The following is a 13,890-nucleotide window of genomic DNA, read 5'->3' as shown; positions in this document are numbered from 1 at the left end:
CGTCGTTGTTACTTGTTACCTGTTATTTCAGTCTGGAGGTTGCACCCTCCAATTGTCCTGATTTACTGATTTCTCAATAAAGGAATAAAAAAAATTAAAAAAAAAATTAAAAAAAGCATGAGCTACAATATGTTCTCTTAGTAGCACTCCAACAAGGGAGAATACTGCTCTGATATATTAAATGTAATGTCATAGGTAAATTTTGCTTGTGAGATCAGGGAGAAAAACTTTCTTCTGTGGGTGCTGTGTTCAGTATCCATGATACAGATCTGGAATACAGCAGGTGTATAAGACCTCCAGTAAAGTTTTAGCGTCTAAGAACAGACTGTGCACATAGTTATTAGCATGAGCCCTAAAATAGCACAAGGAACGCCACATTATAATTAACACAGCAGGAACAAACATTAGAAAGTCATAACATTATACATTATTGCAACGTCATGCAAACGGTATACCGTGCATTTTCTTAGGATATTTGGTAAATTTATGCACATTGTGTAGCTCTTGTAACTGAGCTGACATCCCCCAATTAATATTAAACATGCATGACAAAGTCCATCTCACACGTTTGATATCCCTACACCCTATCACAACCATTGCTGCCATACAGCGTCTAGAAGAATATAAAAGATTCATGATATTGGAGTTCAGTAATTCACCTTTAATGATGGGGATTTATATTTTTCCATATCTACCCTACTGCGATATGATTATACTGAATGTATATTTTCCCTTTAAGGCTTCCCCAATCACATCAGGCATGCCGTGACTTGCCGTGACTCCACATGCGTGGACATTATATTTTCATTCAAACTGATTATATTCCTAAATTTTAGCAGAGAAAACATTATTATTATCGTTATTGGCAATACCATTAATTAGTAGAGTACAGTGCGCTGCAGTTAACATAGTAACCAGCCTGCACCTGCTACTCGCCAACCTGTGTAGTATAATTTACATGGCATATGCGTGCTTTTGTCTTTTTATTTAGAAAGGGTAAAATCAATTATACAATACTAAGAAAATCTGCTGCTCTTTCTTTACTTTTTCCCAGGCAGCAGTGGGAATTGTAGTTAGCTAAATAACTTGGTGTTTCTTCATGATTTTGTTATTATTGTGTCATAATAATCATAATCCCCGGAAGAAGCCAGTTCACTGGCGAAACGTTGTCGGGAGGAGGCGGTTGAGGGATCGACACGCACTTTTGGGGTATTTCTTATAATTTTTTTATTTCCACACATAGCCCACCATCTTATCTTTTCCTTAGGACCTTTATGTTCGCGGTTTGCATGTTCTATGTTGGCCCTTTGTATTGCTTTTTCCTGATATCCTGGGTACCAGTGTGTGCCGTTCCCTCAGCCCCCTCTAGGGTTCTGTTTCTCACTGAAGTTTACCTTCTTACTGCAGATTTTATATGTTACAATTACTGTCTAATGTATATTAAATAAATAATTTTCTATGTTTCTATATGGAGGAGCCGTAGTCCAATCTTTTTGTGGAGTGTTCATGTTTTTGATTTGTATAGGATGACCTCAGTATAAGGTGTCTCTAATAACCCGGTGTTAAAATTTGGTGAATAGCATTAATTAGTAAGTACAGTGGGGTGCAGTTAACATAGTAACCAGCCTGCACCTGTCACTTGCCAACCTGTGTAGTATAATTTACATGGCATATGTGTGCTTTTGTCTTTTTATTTAGAAAGGGAAAAATCTATTATACAATACTAAGAAAATCTGCTGCTCTTTCTTTACTTGTTCCCAGGTGGCAGTGGAAATTGTAGTTAGCTAAATAACTTGGTGTTTCTTCATGATTTTGTTATTATTGTGTCATAATAAGGCTAATTTGCAGTTATATAGATATGATTCTAGTAAAGCAAGTGGGCACAAAAGTGCCCCCAAGATATTTTACCCAGAGAAGAGCATTAGTGGCTAACAGGTGATTGGTACGACCGATATTAAATGAAACAGGAACAAAGCAAGGCTGCAAATTGTGAAAAATAAATAAAAGGCAAAGTAATTAACTAGGATATTGCTTAAATGACATAGAGGATAATGTGTCTGCCTAGTAAAGAGAGGCTGACAGGATATACGTAACTTGTATATGTAGGATTACAGTTTATGTACATCCACATCTTTACTGATCCTTGTATTAAATCATTCTGATTTCCCATTAGAACTATCCGGATGAATGCATAATGGTTGGAAAAGATCAAGATGGAGAATGCATACATTGACCGACAAATGCTTTACTTTTGATATCTTAGAGAGGAATACAAATTAGTGGCTGCTACTTTATGACATATGCCATAATGTAATTTACTTATGTTGAAACTCTAGCTTATATCCTTTTCGTTGCTTAATTGAGATTGGCTGGACCATGTCATTCCAGAATGATGAATTACATTGTGGAAAAAAAAAAATATAGGGACACAGGACCAGCGTTTTAGACGTCGGTCTTAATAACCCATAAGCTGGTGGTGGTTCAGTCAAAGTTATAAAGAGTGACCATCCTCTTTATAACTTTGGCCGATCCTCCGCCAGTTCTAAATGTAAGATAGCTTCCTAGCTGTCTTACATTTAGACCCTTTTCTATACCTAAAACAGGCGTAGAAAATGGTAAATGATACGGGCTGCCTGCCTATCCCCTTCAGTGTCCACAACTAGCTATTGTGTCTGAAATATGCCTAATATAGGTGTATTTCCGCTGAATAAATGACCCCAATAATGAGTACACAATTTGGTGAGTAACTAGGTTTTGATAATTGATTTTTACTGAAATGTTAAAAGGCTGATGGGAATACAAATATTAATAACGCAGAGTATTGCAACTATACAGTTATCTACAAAACCAACTAAACCAAAACCTACAACCAAATAATACCCTCACACCATATTATCATCACATAGTGAATGAATCGTACCATCATATAGTGCCGAAATACACTCCTCAACATTGAAATTGCAACACCAAGAAGGGCAAGCCATAAGACTATGCAAATCCAGGAAGTAGAAGATGTTGCCATGATATGTACTGTATGTAGTGCACATATATCTCACACTCGAATACACTCTTGGCATTCTCTTGATGAGCTTCAAGAGGTAGTCACCTGAAATGGTCTTCCAACAGTCTTGAAGGAGTTCCCAGAGATGCTTAGCACTTGTTGGCCCTTTTGCCTTCACTCTGCGGTCCAGCTCACCCCAAACCATCTCGATTGGGTTCAGGTCCGGTGACTGTGGATGCCAGGTCATCTGGTGCAGCACCACATCACTCTCCTTCATGGTCAAATAGCCCTTACACAGCCTGGAGGTGTGTTTGGCGTCATTGTCCTGTTGAAAAATAAATTATGGTCCAACTAAACGCAAACCGGATGGAATAGCATGCCGCTGCAATATGCTGTGGTAGCCATACTGGTTCAGTATGCCTTCTATTTTGAATAAATCCCCAACAGTGTCACCAGCAAAGCACCCCCACACCATCACACCTCCTCCTCCATGCTTCACGGTGGGAACCAGGCATGTAGATTCCATCCGTTCACCTTTTCTGCGTCGCACAAAGACACAGTGGTTGGAAACAAAGATCAAAAATTTTGACTCATCAGACCAAAGCACAGATTTCCACTGGTCTAATGTCCATTCCTTGTGTTCTTTAGCCTAAAGAAGTCTCTTCTGCTTGTTGCCTGTCCTTAGCAGTGGTTTCCTAGCAGATATTCTACCATGAAGGCCTGATTCACACAGTCTCCTCTTAACAGTTGTTCTAGAGATGTGTCTGCTGCTAGAACTCTGTGTGGCATTGACCAGATCTTTAATCTGGGCTGCTGTTAAACTACGATTTCTGAGGCTGGTGACTCGGATGAACTTATCCTCCGCAGCAGAGGTGACTCTTGGTCTTCCTTTCCTGGGGAGGTCCGCATGTAACCATATCTTTTTTGCCCCCTGGAGCACCCCATGCTGCTGTTCACTGCCTGCTGAAGATCAACTAGAATGGATAAGTACCTTATCATTATCAATGGTCCTTCTATGCGATGTTAGTTGTTCTGTTTTAATTCAGACAGTGCGGTGCCGCATGGAGGTGCCCCAGTTATTTTGTTTTTTCTTTATTTTTGTTGGTCTGACCATTTATATGGATTAAGTCCTGGTGCGGTCACTGTTTTGAAAAACCAGTTGCCATTTGATCTACAAGGCAACTTATTTTCTATACATTGTGTGTTTATCATAACCTATCATAATGTTACTGGTCTCCTGATGAACCATATAGTTGAGGGGAAACACGTCGAGACCCTGTTTCAGAACTTTTTAGGCATCTGTATAAGTTGTGACTCTGTTTTTTTCATCCAGATATCTTTCTGGATTGTCCGATAGGACATTACTTGTTTGTATAGCGGATATCTCAGGACCCGGACATCCATATGGGTCTTTCTCTGAGATTAGGGCTTTCCAAGGACAATTAGGTTAGGCACGGGGACGGAGTGTTCCCACCATCAGGGATCATCTCCGGGCTGAGAATAACACAGGGACATCACAGGGATACATTTAGTGACCCATGTGTGTCTGGCCCCACCATATCACGAGATTGGCCCTCCTTGACCTGGTCCTTAACATGGCTCTATTTTCTCTGTGTATGTCTTCTGTTTGTCTATCAATCCCCAAGTGAGGGATCATATATGTGTATCTTTTAGCTGATTCTTTATTAAAAGTTAAATTTTAGGTAGTTGACTTCTGTGATAGTGTTCGTAATTACAACTACCAATTCAGTATTTACATAGGTTTAAAAAGAGGTCCGCATGTAAGCCAGTTTTTTTGTAGCGCTTGATGGTTTTTGTGACTGCACTTGGGGACACTTTCAAAGTTTTCCCAATTTTTCAGACTGACTGGCCTTCATTTTTTAAAGTAATGATGGCCACTCATTTTTCTTTACTTAGCTGCTTTTTTCTTGCCATAATACAAATTCTAACAGTCTATTCAGTAGGACTATCAGCTGTGTATCCACCTGACTTCTCCACAATGCAACTGATGGCCCCAACCCCATTTATAAGGTAAGAAATCCCACTTATTAAACCTGACAGGGCACACCTGTGAAGTGAAAACCATTTCAGGTGACTACCTCTTGAAGCTCATCAAGAGAATGCCAAGAGTGTGCAAAGCAGTAATCAAAGCAAAAGGTGGCTACTTTGAAGAACCTAGAATATGACATATTTTAAGTTGTTTCACATTTTTTTGATATGTATATAATTCCACATGTGTTAATTCATAGTTTTCATGCCTTCAGTGTGAATCTACAATTCTCATAGTCATGAAAATAATGAAAACTCTTTGAATGAGAAAGTGTGTCCAAACTTTTGGTCTGTACTGTAGATGATCAAATTTTTTTGCATCTAGCTCCAATATGTGGCATGTGGGATGGGTAAAAAAGCTAGATTGAAAGCAAATAGAGATGAGTGAATTTAAAAAAAAATTATTAGCCGGTTAGCCAAATTTTTTGGTTCGATACGAATTCATTTGCGGCAAATCACGTTAAAAAATCGGCTAGTTTATGGCTGGGGAGAGTATTTATAGTGGTGTAGAACACTGTGCCTTGCAGTAACACACATAGGGAGTCTGCTTTGGTAGTGAAATAGTACTGTGAGTCCGTATGACATGCATGTCAGGCGTCACTATTAGAATCACTGCACACTTCACTTATTTGGGCAGTTACAGGGCCAAAACAGGGCCAAAATGTCAGCCTTACAGGTCGATGTTAGCACCAGGTATAAAACACCGTGCAGAGAACCAAGATCCTACTGTAGCGTGAAAGAGTGCACTCCTTTTACACCATTGTCAGCTGATTCCATAAAGATGTCTACAGAACCTGTTCTATTAAATAGTCTAGGATCTCAAAATTGGTGGCTCACCTCAGGCAGGGTTCTGAATGGTGCTGCTAGCCCAATTTAGAGGATCACCCCTCCTCTAGTAATAAATGTAACAGAAATTGAAAGTGAGGGCGAGCACTCAACACCTGGAACCAGTTAGTGGTGCATAAAATTATTTATTAAATCCCCATATAACAATATGACATAACATACAAATGGACCATATGAACTAAAATACAAAAAAATACAATAAAGATGCCACTTAGAAAATGGTTAAATAATAACAGTCTCTTCTATTCAAGGCTGATAATGTAGCAAATGAGTAATACCGCTGTGTTACAGTGTCCCATGCGCATATAGCAATAGTCAATGGATTTAGCTGGCTTTTATGTGCTACTCCAATAACGGCCCAACAGTAGTGCAGATGGATTCAGTAATGTCCGCCACCACATATGAACAGGACTTGATATCCTTAGATGCCAATGATCTTATAAACATGCACCTCCCGTTGGTAAGCCTCACCGCATGAGGTTTGAACTGATAATGTTCCTACCTTCCTCTGGTTTCGAGGACGTCCCGCCGGACGTGTGCGGTCGATGGGCTGCGAGCGGCTGTTCCGGCGTCTCGCTCGTGGTGTCTGTGATCAGCTGTTCCCAGGTCTCGCGGGATTTCGGAAGTAGTATGTCCCTGGACTGCACAGCAATGATTAGAAATTCTGTACTTTGCGTCTCAGGGATCTTGCTTCTTCCGCTAGTTAAATTGTTTGCATGGCCATGCGTCTATTGCGGAGGTGCTTCTGATACAGGTGTGCGGCCCAGACGCGTTTCGGGAACTCCTTCCCTTCGTCAGTGGTCCAGCTACACCTGTTTTACTCCGCCTTCTATATCTTCAGTTAACTCCCAAAAAAACCTGGATCACCGGATTGGCTATCAAATACATGGAGTATACATGCGTTTTTTCTAGCGGTATTGATGCGGTTTTTTTTGAAGACATGCGTTTTGACATAAAATAGATTCCTTATGACAATCTAAATATCCTGCATAGGTCATATATGTAATTTTCATTTATATTACTGAAATAAAAATGTTAACATCCAAATAATTGAATAATACCATTTGACTAGCAACCTGCACCATAGGTTAATCCCATTTGAATTGATTAAACCATAATAAATGGCATATGTAGCACCTAAATATCTATTCTTATATATAGAAAATACAATAAAACTGTATGAGATATAGACTACCAGTAGAACATAACTCTTTTGTATAAAAATATAAATATCTATTCTATTGGTATCTTGGTGCTATATAGTACATATATTCACTTAAGTTAAGATGTATATGAATATGTGTTAAGCTGAGAGAGAGATTAGACATTCATAATATCAAATATCTCGATATATAGAAAATGCACAACTTTGGGCCGTTATTGGAGTAGCACATAAAAGCCAGCTAAATCCATTGACTATTGCTATATGCGCATGGGACACTGTAACACAGCGGTATTACTCATTTGCTACATTATCAGCCTTGAATAGAAGAGACTGTTATTATTTAACCATTTTCTAAGTGGCATCTTTATTGTATTTTATTGTATTTTAGTTCATATGGTCCATTTGTATGTTATGTCATATTGTTATATGGGGATTTAATAAATAATTTTATGCACCACTAACTGGTTCCAGGTGTTGAGTGCTCGCCCTCACTTTCAATTTCTGTTACATTTATTACTAGAGGAGGGGTGATCCTCTAAATTGGGCTAGCAGCACCATCCAGAACCCTGCCTGAGGTGAGCCACCAATTTTGAGATCCTAGACTATTTATAATTAATCACCCTTTGTGTGAGCTCCTTCAGACGGGACTATGGACATCTGGCACCATTTAGAAGCCAAAAGGCTGAGAGCTGAGACTTTTAAATTTAATGAAGTGAAAAATGCACAGTCAGAAGATAGGGACATGTCAGATATTTTTCGTGAATTAGAGGGACTCCTACAAAAACAACTAAAACAACACTGGGAGATTAGGTCCCTCCAACAATACTTGGAGAATGAGGATATACCAAAGGGTCTCCTATGCAATAAAGCTCCCGCCCAAGATTTACTCAGCGACAAATTTGAAGAGGAATGGAATACCTTATTGGTTTCACATTCAGTGTCGCTGATTAAATTAATCATTAAAAGGAGAACCGAAATATTGGGTGATCTCAATATTAAAATTACAAGTTTGAAAGAATTGATTGTAAAATTACCTAAAAATGAAGAATTTGAGAACTGGCAGGAAAGAATATGTAAGGGCCTAGATAGGATAGAAAGTGAAATAATAAATAGAAAAGGGAGGAAACATCAACATTCCCAGAGGAACTATCAGGCAGATAATATTAGGGACGACCCGAACGTATTTGAGGATAATCCCTTAAATAATAAAGATATAGAGGAAGAGACCATTCAAGATAGATATGCGGTAACGGTGAATAATAGATATGACCAGCTATCTAACCAACATTTTTTAGACCATACCCCAGCACACCACAAGACACGAATAAGACACAGAGAGCACACCCCCCCAATTCACAACCAAGAATCACCAACACACAGATACAATCTGAGACACAGAAACCATTATTCAACACAGACTTCAGAGAACCACCAATATCACAATCCCCAAGGGAGAGAACACAACACATACCTCCCAAGGAACCAAAGGGAGTTCAGGAAAAATTATCACCAAGATTACACAGAGGCACGAAAAAAACCAGAAGAAGCTGCAGAAAGAACAAGGCATCACAGGAGACCCCGTTAAATACAAACACTACAATAATTAATTTAAGCTCAATTAATCTCACTAATCCGCAAATTAAGTTATTAGAAAAGGGTCTGAAATTTGCGCCAACCGAAAAATTAGATAAATTCTCCGCATACATAGGGATCCAAAAATACGTAAGAAATATATGTCTAAAAAAACACTTCTTGAAAAATCCAATTACGAGGAATACTCTAATAGATCCGAGAAAACCCACACTTAAAAATAAATCCACATTCTTCCCTAGGAATGAGATCAGTGTTGAAATGGCTACCTTCCAAAGGAATGTGGAAGAGGATATACGAAAATTGAAAGTAGGTTCGACACACCAGGATAATCTGACAAGACAAGAACATCTAGCTATTAGACAGCTACAAAAAAATGAAGCTATCACGATACGACCCGCCGATAAAGGGGGTGCAGTGGTCGTTCTCAATACAGTAGATTATAACGATGAATGTCTACGTCAATTGTTAGATATTGAGACATATATACAGTTAAAAAAAGATCCATTAGATGACTTTGAACAAGACCTGAAACTTTTGTGCACTAGAGGTCTTGAACGCACAATAATTACGAGACAAGAACATGATTTTATTTTGGGGACACAGAGGAGACTACCTGTCTTCTATTGTCTCCCCAAAGTGCACAAAAGCCTAGACAAACCACCAGGCCGACCAATAGTTTCTGGAATTGGTTCAATATCATCTAATCTGTCTAAATACATAGATGTACAGATACAACCGATAGTGAAGAAAACAACCTCGTATATAAAAGATACAACACATATCATTAAAATATTGGAAGAAATGAAAGTTGAAAGCGGGTGGATTATGGGTACCCTTGATGTGCAGTCACTGTACACAGTGATTGACCATCAACAAGGTGTATCAGCAGTAGGGGAACAATTAAGAAGAGATAGAACAATGGATGAAACAAGCATTGAATTTATTCTAGAGGGGATAAACTATATTTTGACCCACAACTATTTTTATTTCGAGGGCAACTTCTACCTGCAGAAATGCGGGACCGCCATGGGAACCAGATTCGCCCCCAGCTATGCTAATTTGTTTTTGGCAGAGTGGGAATTTAATACCATCAAACCACGGCTGGGGGTGGATCTGGTCCTATGGCGGAGATTTATTGACGATGTCATCTTTATTTGGAATAAAAGTAGGGAAGAACTGGATTCTTTCCTGGAAGAAATTAATCATAACCAGCTCAATCTGAAATTTATTGCTAGTATTGCTGAGGAGACTGAATTTCTGGATTTAAAAATAAAATCGGTAGAACAAAGGTATATTTGTAACACATTCTCTAAACCCACCTCAAAAAATAGTTTTATACAATTTACTAGTTGTCATCTACCGACTTGGCTGTTAAATGTGCCATACGGACAATTTCGCAGATTAAAAAGAAACTGCACACAAGATGAAGATTTTGAGGTGGAAGCAGTTAAGATGAAGGACCAATTTATGGAGAGACAGTATCCCGAAAAAGTAATCAATTTAGCTCTAGAAAAAACGAGAAATCTAGATAGAAGTAGCTTTTTTATGGATAAGATGGCTAGGACGGAGGCAACACAAGATGTTGAGACTATCAACAATAAAATCATTTTTCCATTCACGAAAAGTCATAAGCGATTACAGAAAATTGTCAAAACCCACTGGCACCACATTTTATGTGACAAAAAGATAGGCCATCTGTTACCAACCACCCCGGCCTTAATATTCACCAAGGCACCTAATCTAGGTTTAAAAATAGCCCCCTCAATTAAAAGATCTGAAGCAATAAAAAAGGAGAATACAATTTTGGGCTCTTGGATGAATTTAAAAGGTTTCTTTAAGTGTGGGAAATGCATGGCCTGCAAGGTCAATCCCACACTCAGAAAAACCACTACTATCTCCTCAATGCAGAACAACTTCACATGGTAGATTAAAGATTGCATTACTTGCAATACGTCGGGAGTTGTCTACTTAGTCCAGTGCCCCTGTAGGAGACAGTATATAGGGAGAACAAAACGTCCCTTGAAGACCAGGCTAGCTGAACATATAGCCAATATAAGGAAGGGCTACGACAAGCATTGCCTGTCTAAACACTATAAAGATATACATAATAAAGATCCTTCCGGCCTGGTCTTCACGGCACTGGAGAAGGTAGACAAACATTGGAGGGGCGGAAACTATATCAAACAGATGTCCAGGATAGAATCCAAACATATTTATCAGTTTGGATCTTTGTTGCCAGTGGGCTTGAACGCCGAATTGGAGATTTTTGGTTTTTTGTAGATTGGGTGCCCCCATTTCGACTCCTACGACTTAGTTTGGTCGTTTAACGACACTAAGTCGTGGACTCGATTGTGGGCACTCAATCTCATTCACCACATCAAGTTGATGAAGCCAGTCTGAACCGTATTATTGAAACTGACATGTACCCATCCTGAATGTGCTTTTTTTTATATTTTTTATATTTTTTATATTTTTTTAATTTTTTTTTTTAATTTTTTTTAATTTTTTATTTTATTTTTATGTCTTTTAATTTTTATATTTTTGATATTTTATATTTCATTTTATATATTTTCGATATATCGAGATATTTGATATTATGAATGTCTAATCTCTCTCTCAGCTTAACACATATTCATATACATCTTAACTTAAGTGAATATATGTACTATATAGCACCAAGATACCAATAGAATAGATATTTATATTTTTATACAAAAGAGTTATGTTCTACTGGTAGTCTATATCTCATACAGTTTTATTGTATTTTCTATATATAAGAATAGATATTTAGGTGCTACATATGCCATTTATTATGGTTTAATCAATTCAAATGGGATTAACCTATGGTGCAGGTTGCTAGTCAAATGGTATTATTCAATTATTTGGATGTTAACATTTTTATTTCAGTAATATAAATGAAAATTACATATATGACCTATGCAGGATATTTAGATTGTCATAAGGAATCTATTTTATGTCAAAACGCATGTCTTCAAAAAAAACCGCATCAATACCGCTAGAAAAAACGCATGTATACTCCATGTATTTGATAGCCAATCCGGTGATCCAGGTTTTTTTGGGAGTTAACTGAAGATATAGAAGGCGGAGTAAAACAGGTGTAGCTGGACCACTGACGAAGGGAAGGAGTTCCCGAAACGCGTCTGGGCCGCACACCTGTATCAGAAGCACCTCCGCAATAGACGCATGGCCATGCAAACAATTTAACTAGCGGAAGAAGCAAGATCCCTGAGACGCAAAGTACAGAATTTCTAATCATTGCTGTGCAGTCCAGGGACATACTACTTCCGAAATCCCGCGAGACCTGGGAACAGCTGATCACAGACACCACGAGCGAGACGCCGGAACAGCCGCTCGCAGCCCATCCACCGCACACGTCCGGCGGGACGTCCTCGAAACCAGAGGAAGGTAGGAACATTATCAGTTCAAACCTCATGCGGTGAGGCTTACCAACGGAAGGTGCATGTTTATAAGATCATTGGCATCTAAGGATATCAAGTCCTGTTCATATGTGGTGGCGGACATTACTGAATCCATCTGCACTACTGTTGGGCCGTTATTGGAGTAGCACATAAAAGCCAGCTAAATCCATTGACTATTGCTATATGCGCATGGGACACTGTAACACAGCGGTATTACTCATTTGCTACATTATCAGCCTTGAATAGAAGAGACTGTTATTATTTAACCATTTTCTAAGTGGCATCTTTATTGTATTTTATTATATTTTAGTTCATATGGTCCATTTGTATGTTATGTCATATTGTTATATGGGGATTTAATAAATAATTTTATGCACCACTAACTGGTTCCAGGTGTTGAGTGCTCGCCCTCACTTTCAATTTCTGTTCTATTAAATGCTTAAACAATTAGAGTCCCTCAAGAGAGTGGCGAGGATGTCAGCAGTAAGTTTGTGTTGATATCACTGATAATTTTGCCCTTCCTCTGATCCGTCAGAACAATAACCCCCAAAAAACGGACTCTGTCTGTGGAGCATCTGCCTTCACTCAGTGAGCATTTGGTCAGTAATCCTTCAGTATTGCTAATGCCAAAAAAAACAGGAGTGGATCCAAAATAGAGATGACACGTGAACTGAATATTTTCAAGTCTTCTGTGTTCTGTACCCACTCCTGCTTTTGGCTACCAAATAATAAGCCAATTCTGATGGGACCATACAAGCCTTACAGCAGCTACACAGTGAGGATCCGTTGTGCGTCTCATTTTACCTTCCTTCTGATAGATCAGAAGAAGGGTAAAATAAATGATGATTTCAGCTAAACAAAAAATGTTAAATAGTGGCCCTGTCATGAAGTGGGGAGGGTGAGAACAGCATGAGAAGTCCACAGAGTGGCCCTATGATGTAGTGGTGAGGTGGAAGCAGAATTAGGAGAACAAAGAGTGGCAAAGTGACATAGTTTGGAGGTGGCAGCAGCATCAGGAGGCCACAGAGTGGCAAGGTGACATAATGTGTAGGTGGCAGCAGCATGAGGAGGCCACAGAGTGACACGATGATGAGAGATTGTGGAGGTGTCAGCAGCAAGAAGAGGTCACAGAGTGGCACAATGACAAAGTGTGGAGGTGTCAGCAGCTTGAGGAGGCCAGAGTAGCACGACAATGAGAAATTGTAGCGGTGGCAGCAGCATGAGGAGGCCACAGAGTGGCAGGATGACAAAGTGTGGAGGCATCAGCAGCATGAAGAGGCCACAGAGTGGCACAATGACAAAGTGTGGAGGTGGCAGCATCATGAGGAGGCCACCTCGGCTCAGCACGATTTAATAATACATGTTCTCCAGGACAAAAGGCTTGGCAAATTTATTGTCCGGGTATTTCCATCGAAGATTGGTATAATATATTGCTGAATTTAAGTTTAGTTACTTATAATTGTAATCAAGTTTTGGTTCAATTTAATATTAAATATTTAATAAATTTAATAAAAAAGTTAAGCATTGCCTAAGACAGGAGAGAATCGGCCAGACTTCTGGTTATTCGACAACATGGTTGCGATGGAGAAAGCATACCAAAAAACAATTTCTCTCCACCTGGAGACGAATCCTGTCAAGATTGATGCAAGTGCGGGATCGGCTGCTCATTGAGCCAAATACTTCTGGGGGAACCTGCCTGGCATGAACACGCCTCTAGTAGCTACAGACAATGAGAAGACAAAGCTTCAAGATTGCTTGGAGCCGGAAAGAGTCGCAAAGTTTATCAAAATTCAAAC

This window comes from Bufo gargarizans, chromosome 3 (assembly GCF_014858855.1).
Source record: "Bufo gargarizans isolate SCDJY-AF-19 chromosome 3, ASM1485885v1, whole genome shotgun sequence".
In the NCBI taxonomy this organism is placed as follows: Eukaryota; Metazoa; Chordata; class Amphibia; order Anura; family Bufonidae; genus Bufo; species Bufo gargarizans.
The sequence above is the reverse complement of the archived record's forward strand: the minus strand, read 5'-3'. Positions refer to the sequence as shown.